At 53.2% G+C, this 21,141-nt stretch overlaps 1 protein-coding gene across 1 annotated transcript in view; it reads left to right on the top strand.

The window, feature by feature from the left end:
* Window positions 1–21,141, top strand: part of LOC144824225 (interleukin-18-like) — a 75,297-nt gene that overhangs the window by 53,085 nt on the left and 1,071 nt on the right. The gene's annotated exons all lie outside the window — the stretch shown is intronic.

Raw genomic sequence — 21,141 nt, 5'->3', positions numbered from 1 at the left:
AATAAATTCTCACCACAATTCGAAGTCAAGAGAAAGGAGGAGTCAACAGTAAAGGGGCCAATCGTAAGTGTCAAGGGCTTAGAGATGGGGCTAACCACCGGGGTACCAGAGAACCCCACTGAAACATTAGTCTTGCCAGACAGAGCCGCCCCTGGAACCTGAGAACGTGCTACAGAACTTTTCGTAGCACCTGTATCCAATAAAAATTTCTGATGGGATCCCGACAAGTCTGCCGTTACATAAGGCCCACGTTGATCAACATCCACAGAAACAGGTCCCTCACTCTGCCCTACGCTGTCCTAGTTATAGGAAAATCCTGTGAAATCATCCATGGCGTACGTATCGTTGTAGAACTGTCTATCCCTGCCGTCATCGTCCTCCCTCTGAGAATGCTGTCTATCCTTTCCTCCGTCAAAATAATTTCCTCCCGGTCTCCTGCCCTCCTCGGACGGTCTAGTGTCTCTATTCGCATCTCCCCGACCTCGTCCTCTACCAGGTCCAGCCTGGGACCGTAGTAGTGGACAATCTTTCCACCAGTGCCCTTCCTGTTTGCAGTTAGCGCACTGGTTGGGTCCCAAACGCTCTCTTCTCTCTCCCCTTCCGAAGCTACTTCCTCGACCACCTGACACGGGCGGGGCTCCCCGTCCTCTGCCCTTCGCTACTTGCTGCAACAAAACCTTTGTCTTCAAATCTTTCGCTTTCTTTTCTTGCCTTTCCTTATTCTCATTCTCTCTATGTTCATAATACTGGGCCATGCTCAAAATTCCTGAGGGGGTAGATGTTGTCCATGTACTCTCAGACGCTTGCAGTCGGGCCGATATTTCTGGCAGCAGATTCGTAACGAATCTGTTGACAAAAAGACGGAGCCCTCCATCTTGAGAGATATCTTGTCCGCTAAAATCCATAAATGTTTCTTCAAAACGAGTGAAGAAATCTGAAACTGCCTCATCCTTTTTCTGTTTGCAAGCCGTTAACTTATCCCAATCTACCTTCTTAGGAGGAATGAGTGAATGCATATATTTAATTATACGCCCGGGTAATGCTAGTATCTCAGGCTTCGGCTTTTCACCTGGCTTTCGTTCCTTATCCCAATCTGTAAATTCTTCCCAAGTTCCGCCTAACTCCTCTCTATGTTCCGAACCCTTCACCTGTCTCCACACATCCACGGGGACCAATAATCTGAAAAACAGTTCAATATCTGCTAACGTCATTACTGTTGAGGAGGCTGCCTCTGTTAATTCTTTATAATAAGCCGTTGGATTTTTTCTTGAGTCGGATAACTGCGCCTTCAGAGCTAATACCTCGCTCCTTTTCCAGGGCGTATACACCCATTGTTCTTGGAAATGAGCATCTACACGTGGTCTAGTCACTACCTGAGTTGTCTGGTCTACTATTTCAGGTACCTCGGGGTGAAATATGGGGTGTACTTCACGCATTGGATGTATCCCCGGGAAGTGGGTCTCACCTGTTGCTGTTAGCTGATTCCTGTACTCCAACAAATACCTCAAACTACGGAGCACTTCCGCTGCTCCAGTATTAGCCCTGTAAGCATGAGTCTTAATATCGCGAAGAATCGCTGGCGCCACACCACCATATCCCTGCTCCCATAGCGCTATTAGGGTCGTTGACATGTGCCACAAAGCATGCTGTTGCATCAAAGGCTCATAATCCTTCATAGTAGACCAAATATCCTCTAGTGAATAAATATTATTCCTGGCCCATTGACAAGCTTGATTAGCTACCATGGTCTTCTCGTCTAGGGGTACAGTAGCACGTGTGAGTAACTTTCGTACCTGAGTAAGTAGTCCGCCCTCCGCTCCTCTAGCAGGTGTTCGCAACGCGCTCTGAGGGGTGGCGCTGGCAGAAACAGTGGGGATAGCGGGGCCAGCAGAGAACACCGGGGATAGCGCAGCAGACGCAGGGCTCGCCGCCGAGAAAGGGAGCAAGGGTGCCGTGGTAGAAGGGGAAGTAGGTCCCCCTGCAGAGGAAGCAGGTGTACCGGACAAGGGAGGGGCACTGACTTGGGGAATTGAAACCACCGCCTGTGGGGCGGAATCTCCGAGCACGGGGTACAGCGGCTGTGGAGCATATGGGGGAGGGGGTCGGGCGCTCAAAATATCTTCCATCTCGTCTATATCCTCTTCCTTTACCACATAGCACTTATTTTCCAATAACCTAAAACGCCTATCTGCGCGCTCAATCCGCAGCTCATTCTCTTTCTTAGTGTGTTCCCTCGCCTTCTGCGCCATAGTCTGTGCCGATCTTTTCTGAGCTACCTTCTCCTCCCTTATCTGCCGTTCTCGTGCCTCCTTCTGCCACATTCGCAAAGAATCAAACATACTCTGACGGCTGCGCCTAGCAAACAATTTGTCTTGTAAATCGTCTAATTTTGCTGCGTCAAAAGAGCCCAGCAAAGGCCACTGCAAATCCACATTATCCATTGTATACTTATGCCACAAAGAGGAAAACAAAATAGGAGGCAAGCCATGCTTGACGTACATGTCGAAATTCGGAGAGCCTTCCTGCGGGGCAGGTTGGCTCTTAGCCAATCTCACATCTGAAACCTCATCGCAACACCCGAAACATCGCAATTTACTAAAGCACAGCATTTTGTTCTCTTACAAACACACAACAGCACAAAAAAAATTCACAGTTTCAATATGCATATATCGATCAAATAGAATCCGCACCAAAACACGTGTTACCAAAATGGGACAAGGCCCGTCGACCAAGTCCTGGGAAACCTGGACCCTACCGCAGACTGAACAGCACGCACCCGCTGTTCCGAGACTGGGAAACCAATCCGTTTCCCGGGCAGCACTACAAATCGGCAGGCACCACACCGCGCGGGACCCGGCACTCTCCCACAAACCACCACATTAGGTGTTCGGGCGAGCCCAAAATCCTCACGTAGCAAGCCGCTCACCAACCCGCAGTACTATCCAGTCGGATTTTCACAAACCAACGTTCCCCAATCTCCATCAAGTCTGTCAGAGCGCTATCTGCACCCTGAGTTTCCCGGAGCACACTAGCCCCAGAAGCACACCGGCTCCTCCAATCACCAGAGACACACCGGTCTCACGGAGCACTCCGGCCCCTCAATCCCCGGTCGGACCACTTACCTTCCGTGCGCGGTACCGACCTCTATCGTTCTCCACTTCCGGCTGCCTGGACCAACACGGTCAGCTCCAAGGTTCCGCCTTCCGGACTCCGGCGTAGGATCTTGGACCGAGACCTCCTCCGATCAGCAGGGTGGGGCAGCGCTGCGAGAACCAAGCTCGGCATCAAAGTGGGTACCCAGGCCCACCGTGCCGACCAGGGGGTCTCCGGCCTTCTGCTACCCACTTACGGGTGAGAAAGGTCCTAATCGCGGAGTCCCTGTTCGGGCGCCATCTGATAAGCGTGGCTAAAATACCACCCGAGTGACTTACCTCACTCACCTACAGTTACCCAAAATAAGTCAGCCGGACAGTGGAGAAGAATAAACAAAGCAAGTTTATTAGGCCACAAACTCCCATATGAGAGGGCCCTATATCGACCTCACCCCTAAGAGTGTGCCGAGAAGGACTGACTCACATCATCATGGTGATACATTATATTACGAGAAGGCAGAGTAAACACGCCCATAATGGAAAAGTACTGGTCCACCAGGAGTGTGGACAATGGCCTCATACAGGAGGCATCTGCACCTGCAATAGCAACACTTGTTATCATCTCCCAAGGACACAGAGCCAGGCCGCTACATCCCCAGCGCATGAGAACGGCCTGATAAGGAGTTTCGCTAGCAGGAGCTTCAGCTACAGTAAACCAAGAAATGCATATATGCTGACACGAGGAATTATTCTTATTCCTACGGGAGGGGGAATGAGCAAGTACAGTTTGCACGCAGAGAGAAATAATTCAAAATGGTGGCACACATGCTAAGCTAAGAACACTGCAAACGATATCACACGCATAAGTGAATAACTGCATGATTAGAACATAAACGTAAATGCGTAAATGCAAGTAATTAGTTAGACACATTCCGCTAACTCATAAGCATAATGTACGAAGGGGGCGGGGCTTGGGATTGACGCCTATCACCGGAAGCGTGTGCTTGGGTGAGTGCTGGAAGCGCAGAAGTCGGGAGCCCACTCCGACCCTGCCTCGCACCCAAGAGCGAAGGAGAAGTGCCCCCAGCGTGGAGGACGTTGTCCCCGAAGGTCCGCTGGCAAGCGCCGCCGAGCGCGTTGAAGTCGGGGCTCGAGTGCCCGTCGACGTCAGAAAAACCTCATGCCCGATGCGTGAGTCTTGGCATGCTGTCGCCAAAGAATCGCGGGAACCTGCAGAGTAAGGCGGGAGCCCACCCCAACCTCACCTGGTGGTAGCAGTGGCTGGGGAGAAGTGAATCCTGATGTGTGCTGCCTCCTGAAGTCGCCTGCCGGTGAGTCCAGAGTGAACTGGGACCGAGTGAGCCATGAGAGAAAGCCTCGTGTGCATGTAGTGACGGCGGCCATCTTGGAGTCAGGCAACTTTCAAGACAGACCCCTTGGTCATTGTAGAGCGGCCATTTTGAAGTCAGGCATACAGCAATACCAACAAGCATTGGCGAGTAAGAATAAACAAGCATTGACAAGAGCAAATAAACAAGCATTGGCGAGAAGAAGTAAACAAGCATTGACAAGAGCAAATGAACAAGCATTGGCGAGAATAAGTAAACAAGCACTGACAAGAGCAACTAAACAAGCATTGGCGAGAAGAAGCAAACAAGCATTGACAATAACAAACGTGAGTGAACTACAAGAACGAACATTGACAAACGCAAGCAGTGTGGTGATAAAACAAGCACAGGCAAAGGAAAGAGTGAGAGGGAAACAGCGACACAATGGTAACCCCCAACGCTTCACCACAGCGGAATGAAGCTAAGCCCCTCGTCGCGGGAGGATCACACCTGCGAGCTCCAGAACCCCTGACAGTGACCACGGGAGGGAGCATGGGCCCTAAGTGGCAAGAATGGCTAGAAGACTTCGAAGATTATATTGAGGGATCCAAAGTGACGGCAGACAAAGAAAAGTTAATTGCCCTCCGCAACGTAGCAGGCCGAGAAATAAGCAAAATAATCAAGGACCTTCCGCCTGCAGATGCTGGAACCTATGACAAAGTACGTGAGGCATTAAACAAGAAGTTTCTTCATAAAAGAAATGTGGACTATGAACGCCATGCATTTCATCAAGCGCGTCAAGGAAAAGAGGAAGCGATGAGTGCATTCATCACCCGGTTACGACGGCTGTCGAGACACTGTGAGTTTGAAACCTTCTCGCCTGACGCTGCCATCAAATCGCAAATCATAACCGGCTGTCACTCAGAAACACTCAGGAGGTGGCTGCTGAGAAAACCCCATGAATTAGAGGAGATTGAAGAAATGACTTGTGTATATGACCAAGCGGAAGAACACGCCGCCACCATTGAAACAGGACACAGTGTAAGTCATGAGCAAGCACACCGCGTTCAAGAACAACCCAGTAGCAGACGAAAGTACTCGCAAGAGAAGCAATGGAGACCAAGACCGTCATCTCGCCAACGACGCCCGGAGTACAGGAGGAGAGAACCAGGGCGAAGGGACCGAAAGCCAGAAAGGACTAAACGATGTTACCGATGTGGATATGACTATCCTCATGTAGACACCTGTCCAGCCATGGGTCAGCGATGCAGGAAATGTGGGCGATCGAACCACTTCGAAGCAATGTGCGGGGACTATCACAAGGAAAGGCGAAGGGAAACAACGAGATCGTCCCGCTCAGACACAAGAAAACATCACATACGAGCTGTTCAAGGAGAGTCCATGCGGTCCCCAGGCTCATCACATTCCAGCCGAGAATCACGCAGGTCACGATGGGAGCGCAGATCCCCGTCTCGGGACTCGAGATCATCATCATCCAGGGACTCGGCTTACACCGTGGAATACTTGAACATGATTGCAGATCCTGATCAACTCAAAAGGTATCCACGCCTAGACATTAAAGTGGGGAATCATGACACCAAATTTGTAATGGACAGCGGAGCTTCGCTGAACTACATTCCAGTTACAGAACACGAGAAAATGATCCCGAAGCCCCCATTGACTTTTGCACCAGTCCGTGTCTTCACGTGGATGTCCAAAAAACCACTCCCTTGTCTGGGCAAATTCCACACGACACTCACCCATGACAACATCACCATACCAGCGGTCATACATGTCATCAAAGGACCTGAAGCCGACTGCCTACTCAGCCTCCCCACCGCAGAGCGTCTTCGTCTGGTGGAAATCTTATTCAAAGTCAATGACAACCAGAACTGTGTCAGCAAGTTTCCCAAGCTATTTCAATGCCTGGGTAAGCTGAAAGGGTGTCAAATCCATCTGCACATTAACGAACAGATCAAACCCGTTGCGCAGCACCCACGACGTGTTCCATTTCATCTTCAAAGTGCCGTCGAGGACGAATTTCAAGAACTCCTATCTGCGGACATCATAGAGCGCACGGATGGCCCGACCCCTTGGGTGTCGCCGGTGGTCATCGTACCTAAGAAAGGGACTCCCAACAAGGTGAGACTGTGCGTTGACATGCGCCTACCCAACACTGCGATTGAAAGGGAGCGGCACCCTGGACCGCATCTGAGCGACATGATCGCTGCACTGACTGGCGCAAGGGTATTCTCGAAGCTGGATTTAAACAAAGGCTATCACCAGCTAGAATTAGACACCAAATCTCGCTACATCACCACGTTTGCAACCCACCTAGGACTTTTTAGGTACAAAAGGCTGAGCTTTGGTGTCTCATCCGCCGCAGAAATCTTTCAGGAGGCGATCCGGCAAATCATTCAACACATCCCCAACACCTTGAACTACAGCGATGACATCCTGGTCTATGGGTCTGATATTCGTGAGCACGACATCGCTCTTGATCGTGTTTGTCATGCCCTGTTGGATGCGAATCTGACACTGAACAAGGAGAAATGTGAGTTTCACCAAGCCACTTTAAAATTCTTTGGCCATATTTTCTCAGATGAGGGCATGAAGCCTGATCCGGACAAGATTGCGACCCTGAACAATACCAAGAGCCCGCAGGACGTCAACGACTTGAGATCTTTCTTGGGGATGGCCAGCTACTGTGCCCGCTACATCCGTGACTATGCAACCATCAGTCGCCCCCTTCGGATCCTCACCAAACTTGGTCAACCGTTCGACTGGACCCCTGAGTGCGAACGAGCGTTCAAAGACATCAAGCGTGCTGTAGAGTCGGCCGACAGCCTCTCATACTTTAACCCTCAACGGAAGACCGAGATCACCGTTGACGCCAGCCCCGTTGGATTGGGGGCCATCTTGGCTCAATACGATAATGACTCTGACCAGAGGCGGATCGTTGCCTATGCCAGTCGCAGCCTGTCTGATCCCGAGAAGAAGTACTCGCAGCCAGAGAAGGAAAGTCTTGCGGTGGTCTGGGCATGTGAACACTTTCATGTTTTTGTATATGGCAAGCACTTTACCTTGATCACTGATCATCAGGCGCTGGTCACCATCTACGGCAACCCGAAATCCAAGATGACTCCGAGAATTGAGAGATGGGGTCTCAGACTTCAGGAGTACACTTTCACCATTGTTCATAAACCGGGGAAGGCGGAGAACCCGGCTGACTACATGTCCCGCCACCCTCAGCCATCATCAGAATCCAAACCATTGATTGCTGAGGAGTATATCCACTTTGTGGCTGACCAAGCACTGCCACCTGCCATTCCCATGAACGTCATTCGGGAGGTCACCGCCCATGACACCGTCCTGCAGATGGTACTCCGCCGGATTCAAACTAATCGGTGGAGACATAACCCACAAGATGAAGAAGACACAGACCCCACAGTCCGGAAAGAGATACAAGCATTCCGGCACGTCTGCGATGAATTGTCGGTCACCACCGATGGAGTCATCCTGCGAGGTCAACGACTTGTCATCCCTAGTCAACTACGGCAGGGAGTTGTCAATTTGGCCCATGAAGGTCACAGAGGAGTAGTATCTATGAAGCGAGCTCTACGGGAACGCGTCTGGTTTCCTTTTCTTGACCAGATGGTAGAGTCTACCCTGAAGGATTGCCATCTCTGCCATTTGACCAACAAAAGCAATCCACCGGCACCACTACAAATGACCACCCTGCCCAGCGGAGTGTGGCAAGAAATTGCCATGGACTTCTACGGACCGCTGCAGTCTGGAAAATATGTGGTTGCCATAATCGACGAATATTCAAGATTTCCCATCGCACAAATAATATCGTCTACAAGTGCCTCCTGCACTCTTAAGGTGCTAGATGAGGTATTTGCAACATGGGGTGTCCCCAAAGAGGTTAAGACGGACAATGGGCCCCCATTCAATGGACACGAATTTAGTGCATTCGCAAAACACATGGACTTCAAGCACTGAAAAGTTACACCACTCTGGCCACAAGCAAATGGCACCATTGAAAGATTTATGGCTACGATCAAAAAGACATTTTAGCAAGCCACGGCTGAGAAGAGGGAGCTGCAGGCCGCCCTGAATGAAGTCCTCAGAGCTTACAGGACAACTCCCCACTCAACCACCGGACAATGCCCAGCGACCCTCATGCTAGGGCGACCAATGAGAAATCGCATCCCGACATGGGAAGGGGCCTTGCAAGCGGTGTCGCCAATTCACAATCACCAAGAGATGGCTGTGACTGACAAACATAACAAGGACAGAATGAAATCATATGCCGATGCCAAAAGGAGAGCGAGGTCCCCATCCTTGCATGAAGGAGACCATGTCCTCGTCAAACAGGATCAACAGAGGAAGACTGATTGCCGATTCCGTGATGAGCCACTGCTGGTTACCCAACAGAAGGGCACCATGCTAACTGCGGAATCTGACCAACGTCGAATCACCAGGAACGTCTCCCACTTCAAGAGGTGTCCTCGAGACATGAAAGGACCTTTGATGAGCCCGACTGGCACTCTTGCACTTGAAGAACCTGACCATGGTGATACAGAAGGCAGAGGTGAGCAGAATGGGCCCTTGCCGAGTGTGTCCACTGGGACCATGTCTTTGCGGCCACGTCGTGATATCCAGCCACCAAAGAGACTCATTGAAGAGATGGATTGAAGCACTGTTTGTTTGTTTTATTAAGAAAAGGGGAGATGTAATGGAATTGACAGTCTAGTAGTTGGGGGGGCGGAGCTAGTCGGGTTGAGGGGAAGAGGAGGAGTCAGGACAGGATGAGGGCAGTTAGAGTAGGGACAGGGTTGACACTGGATGTAAGGAATAAAGCTCCAGTCAAACCACAAGCTGTGTCTGTGATTATTTGTAGCGCGATGCTACAACATGCACCCTCACAGTGAGCATTGTAAATAGATTTCCATGCAGTGAGACCAGGTGGGACAGGACCCACAGTGCCCAGGTAGACTGTGACAATTTGGAGTGGTGAGAGAGAAACCCAAACTTTATCTACTCTGCCATTTGTGCCTAGAGTATCCTGGTTACACCGACGGAGGCATGATGTGATACCTGGTGCTCCCAGCTGTGCCTGTCCACTTATCCTGTCCTGCCAGCAACCTGAATGGACTCAGTGGAGTTTTGTTTTGTCATTTTGTTCTCTCCTACAGGTTGGACTTGTCTCATTTTTAATAAAGGTTGCAAGGGATGAAGTGACAGGCTGGTCACGTTCTAGTGTTTACAAGAAATGTGCTTCTAACAGCCACTCCTAGAGGGCTGATTTCCACACTCACCCCACACCCATCCATTGCAAGTGTCACAGGTAATGTGACTCTGTTAATAAAAGGGGCCATGCGTACGTAACCAGGGCCTGTTCTTGATAGTAAACCACTGTGTTCAGGGTGGTTGTTTATATTGCATGGGGGCCTAGGGCCCGGCTCTTACAGCAACCATTACATCAGCACCACCATATAACACTGGCAGTCTTCCCTTGTGAGTGGCAAAATCATTTTGATCTGGCATAAGAAAATAAATAACTTACCAAACAATAATACACTTTGTTGGGGCATACAAAAGATGGGAACTACCTACACATCTGTGGTCTATTATTTGATCATACTGTATTGTCAATCAAAACTTAAAAAAATATTTTTTTTAAATCATAAACTTTGGTTTACTTATTTGATACAACACCAGTCAAGCTATAATGAGGAAGGAGCAGAGTTTTAGAGAGGCAGTTTATCAAACGTGATTTGCTGTATGTAAAATAATGTGACGTGCAAAGCTTCAGGTGAGCGTGAGACCGCTTTACAGATGCCATGATGTAATAGGCTTGGCTATGATTCAGCTCACAGTTCAGTTGGTTTTAGCATATGAATATTGCACCTATTTCTAAACTGAGGCACAAGAAGAGGGTTTTCTGTGTTTTGTTCAATGTTACACATCTGTTTTTTTGTTCAGGCAAGTCAGCTTCGAGTCCATCTTCTCCTGCAGTAGGAGCTGCACGGAATTATGCTTACGGTGCAGTAAGAATGTCAAACCACGCAGACATGTCTGGAAAGCAGAAGGGTTAAAGCATAAAACAAATTCCAAATTAACTGCATCGATAATACAATTTGGCTACGGAGTTGCTTTGCAATTCAGTGTGTCGGTGACAGTCTTTAATTTACACTGGAGATACAGCGAGGGGAAGGAGGTAGTGGAGAACCAAGACAGTAAATTGAAGGAGAGTCATTAGGGGTCAGTGTGTTTATTTCTATAAAATATTGAAATGGTCTGTGCACCCTCGCTCTTCCTTCTTCATCTCCTCGACCCCAGCCCGTGACCAGTAGGTTTAGCGCGCGTTTTTGCAGTGTCGTGATAATGCTTGGAGTTTCTATAAATGCCTTGCTGGGTGTCAACGGAGCAATTCCATTTCATCTAGATGCCATGGGTATTGTTCCAAATTACCATGTGAAAGCATTACTTATTATATGTGCAGCCATTAAGAATTACTACGTTTTAAACATTCGTTTTTAATTTATGCTAATTTCTTCGATGATTTTATTTGAAAAGTGATCTCTAACACATTTTTACAAAATATGACTGCAATATCTTAGGTTGCATCAGTGATATAACGCAAAATTATGGGGTCTCTTGCATAATGAGAAGAAGGCCCACTCGGTCTCTCATATCTCACAGATATTCATTCGCTGTATGCTGAAGGGAAGCCCCTTAACCTTTGCAAGCCTCCTGAAGTGTTGGGGCACCCCTGCACTACAGGGGTTTGCGTTACACCCGGGGATCTCATGTCATAAAGCATGAAAAACAAAGTAATGGATGGCATGCTTGATTCAATCTCAGCCACTGGCAATCACTCACGGCTGCATTCCAATCCATCATTTTTCGTCCACCATGCTAACTCAGTTTGGACCAGCCATATGCAAATCAGCCTTGACCCTAATCCAATCAGAAAAGACCCGCCCAAACTCCCATGCCAGGGTTTCCCTGAACTGGAGCACAAACAATGCAGGACTGGTTTCACACCCATTATGGGATCAGGAGCAAGGTACATCTTGATGCCAATGGCACAGTGAGCCCAGCGGGTCACTGAAAGCCCCCAATGTAGTCCCTCAACCCCCCCCCGTCTGGGTATACCCATCACACTTAAAGCATCGAAACAAAGTGATGGATGGAATGCTTGTATTCACCTCAGCCACTGGTGATAGCTCGGGCCATATCCCTATACATCATTTTTCACCTACCAGGCCATTTCAGTTAGGACCCAGCCATATGCAGATCAGCCTTGCCGCTGCTCCAATGGGCACAGTCCAGACCAAACTGCCAGACTAGGTCCACCCTGAACTGGAGTACAAGCAACCGAGGACTGGTTTTGCCTTTACTATAAGCTCATCAGCAAGGTATAGCTTGATTCCAATGGCACAGTGAGCACAGGGCCCATGTCTGGGCTTACCGGTCACATATAGGGCATAAAAAAAAAAGTGATGGATTGCTTAAATTAACCTAAGCCACTGGCGATCACCCAGGCTGCATCCCAATCGATCACCCCATCATGACACCTAAGGACCTAGCGATATGGAAATCACCCTTGACCCTGCTCTAATGGGATCAGTCCAGGTCAAACTGCCAGGCCAGCTCCACAATGAACCAGGCCACAGGCAATCCAGGATCAATTTCGTCCAACTTATGGGCTCATTAGCCAGGCATAGTTTGATTTCAGTGGCACAGAGAGCACAGGCCTCAAGTCTGAACAAGTCCATCGCACTTAGGGCATCAAAAAACTATGTGATGAATGGAATGCTTGAATGAATCTCAGCAAAAGCTGAACGATTGGAGCCGCATCCCAATCCATAGTTTTTTGCCACCATGCTGCATCAATTTGGACCCAGCCATATGTAATTCAGCCTTGACCCTGCTCACTAGTAACAATCCAGCTCGAACAACCAGGCGACATCCTCCCCAAACCAGAACATTCACAACCCAGGACCGGTTTCGCCCATATTTTGGGCCCATCAACCAAGTATAGCTTGATTCTAGTGGCACAGTGAGCACAGGACCCAGATCTGGGTTTATCAATCACATTAGGGCATCAAAAAACAAAGTGATGGATGGAATCCTTAAATTAATCTCAGCTATTGGCAATTGCTCGGGGCGCATCATTTTTCACCCACCGTGCCGCTTCAGCTTCGACACAGCCATCTGCAAATCAGCCTTGACCCTGCTGCAATCGGACTAGTCCAGCCTGAACTGCCAGGCCAGGTCCTCCCTGAACTGGAACACAAGCATCTTAGGACCGGTTTCATCCTTATCATGGTTGATCAACCAGGTATAACTTGATTCCATTGGCACAGTGAGCACGGGACCCACCTCTGGACATACCGGTCACACTTAGGACATCCAAAAACAAAGTGATGGATGGAATGCTTGAACTAATCACAGCCACTGACAATTACATAGAGCACCATCACAATCCATTGTTGTTTGGCCTCCATGCCACCTCAGTTTGGCCCCAGCCATATGCAAATTATCCTTAACCCTCCTCCAATGGGAGCAGTCCAGCCCAAACTGCCCGGCTAGTCCCTGCCTGAACCAGAACACAAGCAAACCAGAACTGGGTTTGTCTTCTTATGGGCTAATCAGTCAAGTATAGCTTGAATCCAGTAGCACAGTGAGCATGCAACACATTTCTGGGCATACCCGTCATATCTAGGGGATCGAAAAACAAAGTAATGAATGGAATGCTTGAATTAATCTCAGCCACTGGCGATCGCTCAGGGCCGTATCCCAGTCCAGCATTTTTTGCCCACCGTGCCAACTCAGTTGGAACCCAGCATATGCCATTGTTCATGTCATAGATACAGTCAATTAATTTAACAATCACTGCAAAACAAACATTTCACTCTGACCTGTTAGTAGTCAATCCACTGTGCAAACAAATCACATAGTTATATTTAGGTTTCAATTAAATGTTATTACAAAATTATAGTCATACATGTACTCTTCCCTCACACATGTATTACGACATGTTCAGCAATCATTTTCAGACTCAATTTTGTTTATCAATATGCAAATATTGACTACTTTAATAACAGCAAAACAAAAAATATATATAGCTTTTGTGTTACTGTTGGACACGGCCTCGTGGCGTGGTCCGACCCCGTCCGCATGGCGGGCCCGGGACGACATCGGCCCTCCATTTACCTACTATCGACCCCCCTGACCCGCACATTTACGAACCATCGGCACGAGCAGCCTCCCCGGCCACCTACAGCTCTCCCCCTCCCGGGGACCCCGGCGGAACCTGCTCGCCAACGCTGCCAGCCTGGCACCCTGACCCGGCCACCCTTTCCGGCCCGACTCCATCTTGGGACCCTCACGCCCCGAACACGTGGCCGCAGCCATCCCGGGCCAGGCCCCAGCGAAGCCCAGACATTGAGGCACCAGGATCCTCCCAGGTGGTAAAGTGGCCACTCGACCAGACCCCGGAGGAGGAGAGTCTCGAGGGGCCTTCCCCCACCCCCGGACGCCTGGTATCGATCGCTCTCCCGGCTCCCTGGGTGCTGGCTCCGCCCCCCTGCTGGGTGTCTGGACACCTTCATCCCGGCCCCTCTGACCCCCAGGCGCGAGGGTCCGGACATCAAAGCCCTCCAGTCCTATATCTGGGCCAGCCCCGGATCAAGACGGCAGTTGTATCTGGAGTGGAAGCCCTGCTGACCTCGTCGCGGCTGATCCTGATCCGAACTCTTGCACCTGGAACTACCTTCGAGGCCCTGCTGACGCTGTCGCGGCCTGTCCAAGCTAAACCACCTTCGAGGCCCTGCTGACGCTGTCGCGGCCTGACCGAGCTGAACTACCTTCGAGGCCCTGCTGACGCTGTCGCGGCCTGTCCAAGTTAAACCACCTTCGAGGCCCTGCTGACGCTGTCGCGGCCTGACCAAGCTGAACTATCCTCGAGGCCCTGCTGACGCTGTCGCGGCCTGACCCCGCTGAACTATCTCCGAGGCCCTGCTGACGCTGTCGCGGCCTGAACCCTTGAACTATCCACGCACCAGTGGGTGCCAAGACTGTCCCGCTACCCCTTTTCCCCCGAGATCAAGACATTACGGATCCCTCGATCCTTGCCGCTATCCTGCCAAGAACTTGCTTCGAGTACTTATATAAAGATTCTTGTGAACCTCCTTCCTGTGTAGTGTCTATCTGTAAGTAGTGTGATTACTCTGCTGTTACGATTGTAGGAGAGGAGCCTCGCCAAGGAGGCCTCCCTACGGCGCTCGGCCTAGTCCATACAGAGAGGTGGGTCTCGGGGCGGACAGTCAGACACCTTCTGTCTCCCCCGGGGTCGCCTTTCCAACATTGGTGGCAAGCGACGGGATCCGAGCCCACGCAAATCGTACAGCGAGTAACACGTCACTACTGACAGAGATCCACAGCCACGATGACTACTAAGGAGGCCGGAACGACCGCAGAATTCCAGAAAGACCTGTTAGAGGAGTATACCCATAAAGAACTTAAACAATTTTGCAAAGACTTGGGCATCGCTACCACTGGACTAAGTACAAAAGACGATTTCAAAGAAGCACTGCAAACCTGGGTGGAGACCAGAGAGACCCCACCCCAAACGAACGATGACATTGTCCGGGAAGTACCCGTGAGTACCGCCATAGCCCCCATAGAAGAAAGAACCGCCAACAGGGACCCGGGCCTCTCCCACGAAGATGCCCGGGAGCGAGAGAGGAGTCGGCTCCATGAACTAGAGCTCGCCCGACTCCGGCTGGACGGAGAACTCCAATTAGCAGGAAAAAAAATGGCCCTTGAACAACGGCGATTAGAGGGAGATCTGGAAGAGAGGCGGCGGCAAAGAGAATTGGAAGAAAAAAAACTCGCATACGAGCACGAGCGTGGCCTCAAAGAACTCGAACTCAAAGCCAACCTCGAAGGAACTGGCGCCACGGTAGCCCGGAACCCCTCACCGCCTGCCGACCCAAAGGTCCACATCCCGAAGGATATCGTAAAGGAGTACTACAAGAATGACGATATCCAGCAATGGTTCAAGGCGTACGAAGTTGCCATGACCGCGCACCGCATTCCGCGATCAGACTGGGGTGCCGGCTTATGGGGGAGATTCGTCAGCGAAGGAAGAGACACCCTGCTAGAACTGGCCGACGACGTAATGTCCTCCTATGACCACATGAAGGACGCCCTGCTGGTCCGGTATGGCCTCACCCCCGAGATGTACCGGCAGAGATTCAGAGACTGCAAGAAAATCCCCGGTACCACGTGGGTCGAGTACGTGAACTTTTATAGCAGGGCCCTGGAAGGATGGATAAAGGGCAGCAAAGTGTCCACCTACGAGCAGCTGTTCAACCTCATCGTTTGGGAACACCTCTCCAACAACTGCTTTGTCGAGCTCCGACAGCATCTACTCGACAGCAAGCTAACAGAGCCCCAGAAACTCGCAGTCGAGGCAGATCGATGGGTGAGCACCCGGGTCCCCCGAACACCGATAGGAGAACCCGGTCAGGGCGGCCGGGGGCACCCCCGCCAGCGGGGGGGCGGAGGAGGACAGAACCAGAGCCGAAGCTTCCCGCCAGCCCCGGGCCGGGGCCCCCCTCCCGGGTTCCCCCCGAGTAACACTTCGCCGTCCCTGAAGAGGGACCCCCCAGCACGGCCGGGGCCCCACCCGAACGTTACTTGCCACAGATGCCAGCGGACCGGCCACTATGCCAGTGACCCCCTCTGCCCCTTGAACCAGCATCCCGGCACCACTGGGCCTCCGACCCGCCAGTTCGCTGCTGCAGCTCTGGGAGGAGAGGGAGAAGAAGACGTAGAGGTCTACGAGGAAGAACAAATCGAGTATGAACCGGCCGCCATGGCCCTAGCCTGCCTGGGCAATAGAGACATGGTCCCCCAGGCCCCGCTACCGAGCAACACTCGAAAATACCGTCAGTGGGTCCACATCAATGGACGGCGGACCGAAGCCCTCCGAGACACGGGAGCCAGTGTGACCGCCGTCCGCTGCCACTTGGTGACCCCCGAACAGATCATCCCGAACGTACGCTGCCCCGTGAGGGCCGCCGACAACTCCGAGACTCTATGCCAGGTGGCCCGAATTCCCTTCGAATGGGGGGAGTGTCGGGCACCCTCAAGGTGACCGTCCGGGACGACGCCCCTGTGGACTGCCTCCTTGGGAACGACCTCGAGAGCTCTCCCTGGGCCCAAGTCGAGCGGAGAGAGCACCTAGGAATGATGGGACTACCAGAGTGGGTCTGTGCGACGACACGATCTATGGCGGCCCGAGCCCCGGCAGCGACCGAGGCCGCCCCGACCGAAGAGCCAGAGTGGCCCGAGCCACCACCCTCGGCCATCCATGAAGAATGCGACTCCGAGACCAGGCCCTCGGAGCCCGGAAACCACCCCGAGCTCAGCGACATCCCCGAACTCGCCCAATGGCGCCAAGAGGGTGGTCCCACCCGAGAACAATTTCGGCAGGAACAGAAGACCTGCCCTTCCCTCGAGGGGACCCGCCAACAAGCCGCTGCCCAAGCTACCGGGGACACGCCAGGGTCCCACTGGGTCTACTGGGACCACGACCTCCTATATAGTGAACAGAAAATTGCCGAGCTGGGGGCCAGCCGAGTGCTAGTGGTTCCCCTGCGATTCAGAGACTTCCTTTTGAACCTGGCGCACGATGTGCCCCTCGCAGGGCACCTGGGGCAGGACAAAACTTACAGCCGCCTGGTGACCCATTTCTACTGGCCCAAAATGCGCACTGATGTACATAACCACTGCCGCACCTGCCCGACATGCCAAGCCAGCGGAAAGAGCGGGGGGAAGGTGAAGGCCCCGCTCCAACCTTTTCCAGTAGTGACCACCCCCTTCGAGCGAGTGGGAATAGACATTGTGGGGCCCCTGGACCCTCAAACCTCGCAAGGGCATCGCTTCATACTTGTCCTGGTGGACCACGCCACCCGCTATCCTGAGGCCATCCCCCTCAGAACCATCACCGCTCCCGTGGTGGGGCGAGCCTTGATGGGGATCTTCTCCCGAGTAGGATTCCCCCGGGAAGTCGTGAGCGATCGGGGCACGAACTTTATATCTAAATATATGCGTCCCTGTGGCAACAGTGCGGGGTCACATACAAGTTCACCACCCCGTATCATCCCCAAGGGAATGGACTTGTGGAGCGGTTCAACCGGACACTCAAGGGAATGATACAGGGCCTAGAGGAGCCACTACGACGCAGATGGGACGTCCTGCTGCCCTGCCTCCTGTTTGCCTATCGGGAGGTACCACAGAAATCCCTGGGGTTCAGCCCCTTTGAACTCTTGTACGGACACCCTGTCCGAGGTCCGCTCAGCCTGGTCAAAGAGGGCTGGGAAACTACTGTCAAAGACGCACCCCCGGATGTCTACCGATACCTCCTGACCCTCCGAAACCAGACTCGGAAGTTCCGGGCCCTTGCAGAGGCCAACCTGGAGGCCAGTCAGGAGGACATGAAACGCTGGTACGACCAGCACTCCTCCTCCATCGAGTTCGAGCCGGGCAAGCGGGTCTGGGTCATGTCCCCGGTCGCACCCTGTGCCCTCCAGGACAAATGGTCGGGGCCCTTCAAGGTGATCGAGCGCAAGAGCCCCGTCACTAACCTCGTGGATATGGAGTCTCCCCGGAACCCCGTCCGGGTTCTGCACGCCAACCGGCTCAAACCTCATTTTGCCCGCACAGAACTGAGCCTGCTACTCGCTACCGACGATGGGACCGAAGACGACTCCGAGCCCTTGCCTGACCTCCTAAAGTGCACTGAGAAGGACGGCTCCGTCGAAGGGATCTCTCTCTCCCCCGACCTGACCCCCGCACAGCGCCGAGACTGTCAGGAACTGTTGGGACAATTCACAGATCTGTTCTCCCTCACCCCCGGGGTTACCCAATGGTGTGTCCACGATGTCGACACCGGGGACAGTCAGCCAGTACGACACCGGGCCTACCGGGTCCCCGACCGAGTTCGGGCCTGCATCCAGACGGAAGTCACCAAGATGCTGGCCCTGGGGGTAGTCGAACCCTCCGACAGTCCCTGGGCCAGCCCAGTGGTCCTGGTCCCCAAGGCCGCCGCACCTGGCGCCCCGCCAGAACTCCGGTTTTGCGTCGACTACCGGGGGCTGAATGCTGTTACGAGAACCGATGCACATCCCATCCCCCGGGCCGATGAACTGATCGACCGCCTGGGGGCCGCCAAGTACCTCAGTACCTTCGACCTCACCGCCGGGTATTGGCAGATCGGCCTCACCCCTAGCGCCCAGGAGCGCTCAGCCTTCTCCATACCCGACGGCCACTTCCAGTTCAAGGTGATGCCCTTCGGCATGAAAAACGCCCCGGCCACCTTCCAGAGACTAGTAAATAAAGTACTGGCGGGGCTAGAAGAGTTCAGTGCCGCCTACCTAGACGACATTGCGGTCTACAGCCTCCACTGGGCTGAGCACCTGAAACACCTTTGGGAGGTCCTGACCGCCCTCCGCCGGGCCGGGCTAACTGTGAAGGCCAGCAAGTGCCAGATAGGCCAAGGGTCCGTGACCTATCTGGGACACCAGGTGGGGAGCGGCCAAGTGGCTCCCCTCCAACCCAAGATCGACGCCATCCTAGCCTGGGAACCCCCGGTCAACCAAACCGCCGTCCGAGCCTTCCTGGGGCTCACGGGGTACTATCGGCGTTTTGTCAAGAACTATGGGAGCATTGTGGGCCCCCTCACGGAACTGACCTCGAAGAACCGGCCCCAAAAAGTGCAGTGGACACCCGCGTGTCAGGTGGCCTTCGAGACCTTGAAAGCAGCCATGTGTACCGCCCCTGTGCTCCAGGCCCCCGACTACAGCCGAGAGTTTGTGGTCCAGACCGATGCCTCGGAACACGGCATCGGGGCGGTCCTATCGCAAATGGACTCCGCGGGAACTGACCATCCTGTGGCCTTCATCAGCCGGCGGCTGCTGGCCCGAGAGCAGCGATGGAGCACCATCGAGAGAGAAGCCTTCGCTGTCGTGTGGGCCCTCAAGAAACTCAGGCCCTACCTCTTCGGCACCCACTTCCGGGTGCAGACTGACCACCGGCCCCTAAGGTGGCTGATGCACATGCGTGGCGAAAATCCCAAACTGCTGCGATGGTCCATCTCCCTCCAAGACATGGATTTCACGGTGGAGCATCGCCCTGGCAGTGACCACGCCAACGCTGACGGCCTGTCCCGGTTTTTCCGCCTCGACGAAGAGAGCCCCCAGGACGATGGGTGACTTTCTCCCCGCCTTCAGCTGGAGGGGACGTGTGTTGGACACGGCCTCGTGGCGTGGTCCGACCCCGTCCGCATGGCGGGCCCGGGACGACATCGGCCCTCCATTTACCTACTATCGACCCCCCTGACCCGCACATTCACGAACCATCGGCACGAGCAGCCTCCCCGGCCACCTACAGCTCTCCCCCTCCCGGTGACCCCGGCGGAACCTGCTCGCCAACGCTGCCAGCCTGGCACCCTGACCCGGCCACCCTTTCCGGCCCGACTCCATCTTGGGACCCTCACGCCCCGAACACGTGGCCGCAGCCATCCCGGGCCAGGCCCCAGCGAAGCCCAGACATTGAGGCACCAGGATCCTCCCAGGTGGTAAAGTGGCCACTCAACCAGACCCCGGAGGAGGAGAGTCTCGAGGGGCCTTCCCCCACCCCCGGACGCCTGGTATCGATCGCTCTCCCGGCTCCCTGGGCGCTGGCTCCGCCCCCCTGCTGGGTGTCTGGACACCTTCATCCCGGCCCCTCTGACCCCCAGGCGCGAGGGTCCGGACATCAAAGCCCTCCAGTCCTATATCTGTGCCAGCCCCGGATCAAGACGGCAGTTGTATCTGGAGTGGAAGCCCTGCTGACCTCGTCGCGGCTGATCCTGATCCGAACTCTTGCACCTGGAACTACCTTCGAGGCCCTGCTGACGCTGTCGCGGCCTGTCCAAGCTAAACCACCTTCGAGGCCCTGCTGACGCTGTCGCGGCCTGACCGAGCTGAACTACCTTCGAGGCCCTGCTGACGCTGTCGCGGCCTGTCCAAGTTAAACCACCTTCGAGGCCCTGCTGACGCTGTCGCGGCCTGACCAAGCTGAACTATCCTCGAGGCCCTGCTGACGCTGTCGCGGCCTGACCCCGCTGAACTATCTCCGAGGCCCTGCTGACGCTGTCGCGGCCTGAACCCTTGAACTATCCACGCACCAGTGGGTGCCAAGACTGTCCCGCTACCCCCTTTCCCCCGAGATCAAGACATTACGGATCCCTCGATCCTTGCCGCTATCCTGCCAAGAACTTGCTTCGAGTACTTATATAAAGATTCTTGTGAACCTCCTTCCTGTGTAGTGTCTATCTGTAAGTAGTGTGATTACTCTGCTGTTACGATTGTAGGAGAGGAGCCTCGCCAAGGAGGCCTCCCTACGGCGCTCGGCCTAGTCCATACAGAGAGGTGGGTCTCGGGCGGACAGTCAGACACCTTCTGTCTCCCCCGGGGTCGCCTTTCCAACAGTTACTTCATGGACCATTTGTGATTATCAGCCACAAGGGACATTCTGTACCTATCTGCCCATAGTTGTGCATAGAATTGCAAACAAATCTCTGAGTTATGCTCCTTCAGTAATATTTTTTAAATTTTAAAATACTCCCTAAAATAGTGGTTATTTCCTTTACC

This window comes from Lissotriton helveticus, chromosome 3_1 (genome assembly GCF_964261635.1).
Source record: "Lissotriton helveticus chromosome 3_1, aLisHel1.1, whole genome shotgun sequence".
NCBI lineage: Eukaryota > Metazoa > Chordata > Amphibia > Caudata > Salamandridae > Lissotriton > Lissotriton helveticus.
This window is presented reverse-complemented; position numbering and strand designations above follow the sequence as displayed.